This window comes from Macrobrachium nipponense, chromosome 11 (genome assembly GCF_015104395.2).
Source record: "Macrobrachium nipponense isolate FS-2020 chromosome 11, ASM1510439v2, whole genome shotgun sequence".
NCBI lineage: Eukaryota > Metazoa > Arthropoda > Malacostraca > Decapoda > Palaemonidae > Macrobrachium > Macrobrachium nipponense.
Window position 1 is genome coordinate 20,847,387 of NC_061087.1, and position 2,915 is coordinate 20,850,301.

Consider the following 2,915-nt stretch of genomic DNA (forward strand, 5'->3'; position numbering starts at 1 on the left):
TTGCAATTTGGTATGTTTGATGGTTGGAGGGTGGATGATCAAAATACCAATTTGCAGCCTTCTAGCCTTAGTAGTTTTTAAGATCTGAGGGCGGAATGACAAAGCCGGCACAATAGTTTTCTTTCGCAGAAAACTGAAAACGGTACCAGTTGATAACGACGGACACAGTCTCCGACAACGAAAACAAACCTAACCTTTCCTCGGATGCCGTGTCCTGACCTAGTCAGACCTTCCTTTCCTAACGTGAAATGGGGCACCATGGCCTGCCCTGGCGGCGGAGAGGGAGCCCCTCCTGAACATCCCCACCACCCCCCGGTAACATTAAACATCGGAGACATGGACTAAGTTTCTGCTGGGAGGTAGGTTTAAGAGCCTGCTCTCATCTTTCTGCGAAAAACCTAAAAAATTTAAGAAAATAAAACACCTTTTAATAAATAAATAAATAAATAAATAAATAAAATAAATAAATAAATAAATAAATAAATAAATAAAACACGTTTTGTTTAAAAGAATATAAAACCCCTTTTGCAATGGAAATGTAAAGTTATAAGCAAAAAAAAAAAAAAAAAAAAAAAACAGTACGTTCGAATGAAAAAAAAAAAGAAAAGTCGTAATTCTCCAAGTTATCAGCATCGCGGTAATTAAATATTCATTTAAACGCTCCTCTGGTGGAAAAAAAAAAATCCATCTCTCCTAAGATTTACTTCCCGGACTTTTTTTTTCTTACTTTTTTTTTTTTTAAATGTTCCTCCGGCACGTCACATCCGCAATATCAATTTAGGCGGGTTATGCGTAATCCTAAATCTTAATTAATAACAAAATAGAAGAACTTTGCGTCATCATCAAGTCATTAAGGTTGGGGGGGTTGGGGGTTTCTCGACGCCTTCCTAATTACGTCATAATGACTCTGCCAGGCGCCGTGGCGGATCTCATCTCCAGCTTCTTCTTTCGCGATTTAAATTGGTCCCGAGGAGGTCCTCCTCCTCTCCCGCGCTTCCCGCCCGCCCGAATCTCTGCGCTTGTGTGCGTGTGTGTGTGTGTGTGTGTTTGTGTGTGTTTTCGATGTGCTTACGTTCCGTTGGACTTTGTAAGATTGGAGTTCGTGAGATTGGCGTTCGTGAGATTGGCGTTCGTGAGATTGGACTTCGTAAGATTGGACTTCGTAAGATTGGACTTCGTAAGATTAGAGTTCGTAAGATTGGAGTTCGTAAGATTGGACTTTGTAAGATTAGAGTTCGTAAGTTTGGACTTTGTAAGATTGGACTTCGTAAGATTGGACTTTGTAAGATTATGTAGAGTTCGTAAGATTGGAGTTAGTAAGACTGTGTATGTATACATACATATACTATATATATATATATACTATATATATAATATATATATATATATATATATATATATATATGTGTGTGTGTGTGTGTGTGTGTGTGTGTGTGTGTGTGTGTGGTGTCGCGCGCATATGAAAGCTGAAAAAAAAATGTGCATCTCACGAAATACTTACACCTGAGCTAATGAGGATGGTTCCTCTAAAGCTACTGTCAAAGAAAAATAGAAGTAACAATTTTTGCAGTCTGAGGGAGGCAGAGGTTGAGGTTGATGGCACAACGGGGAATGTTGACAGTAAGGACGGAGATAATGTTGATAATAAGTCCTGCAGAGTTGATGAAACGACTTCTGTTAATGCAACCAAGATATATAATTCATTTTCTCGGCCCCGCCCCCCCCCCCTTTTTTTTTTTAAGTTCCATTACGACGTATTGCCGCTTGCAACAGACGTTTAGGGTTTGTTGCATAGTTCTCCTCAGTGGGGTAGGGCCACCAGTGCACTTCACGCGCGGTGCACTGTATGCATTACTTAAGGTTCTTTGCAGCGTCCCATTGGTACCTAGCTGCAACCCCTTTCACTCATTTTACTGTACCTCCGTTCATATTCTCTTTCTTCCATCTTGCTGTCCCACCTCTCCTGACAATTGATTCATAGTGTAACTGCGAGATTTTCCTCCCGTTTAAACCTCCTTTACTCTCAATTATCCTTTCAGCGTTGATTGACCTCATAGGGCCCAGCGCTTGGCCTAAATCTCCTATTCCAAATTACTTACAGGGTGTCCATAAAGTCCCAGTACCATTCTAGGCAATGAATACTTGTAATGGCACTGGGACTTTGTGGACACCCTGTATATCTAGGTTTGAAGTAGAAAATGCAAAAATGAGTGACCCTGATGGATATAATTCTGCTCCTCATTGTGACTCATTCTGTTGCAAGTCTTTTCAGTGTTAATTTTAGGGATGAAATTGCGAGCCCCATGTCCGTGACTCAAGACATGATTATCTTTCTCTTTTTTTTTTCTTTTTTTTTTTTTTATCTCGGGAGTGTTTGATGGCCGTCTGTCAAAAAAAGGAAAAAAAAATACACTCCCTCCCTGAAGACGCCTAAAAGAGAACGAATGAGAATTTATGTAAATTTCTCTTGATGTATCATTTTGTTTTTTGTTCTTTTTTGTCGTCTTTTGTTGAGAGTTTATGAAGATGGAAGGAAATGAGATGAGCCTCCGTAGGCAAATGAAGGGGAAGAGAATGGGTGATAAGGTATCAGCTTTTGTGGGATTCCTCGGCTTGATTTGTTTAATCGGAGAGAGAGAGGAGAGAGAGAGAGAGAGAGAGAGAGAGAGAGAGAGAGAAAGGTCGTGTCTTCATTTCAGTACGTACCGAAGGACATTGCATACTTTTCTGAGTTTTGAAAAAAGAAAAAAATAAATAGAAACACTTCAGACACCAGTCGGCCATCTTGGATTTTCACAAAATGGTCCGCCATCTGTCTCTATAACAGTTTATGATAGATATTTTAAAGAGAGAATTGAGTATGAATAAGATTATAGCTTCTCCAGTTGCATGAATAAAAAAAAAGAGAAACACTT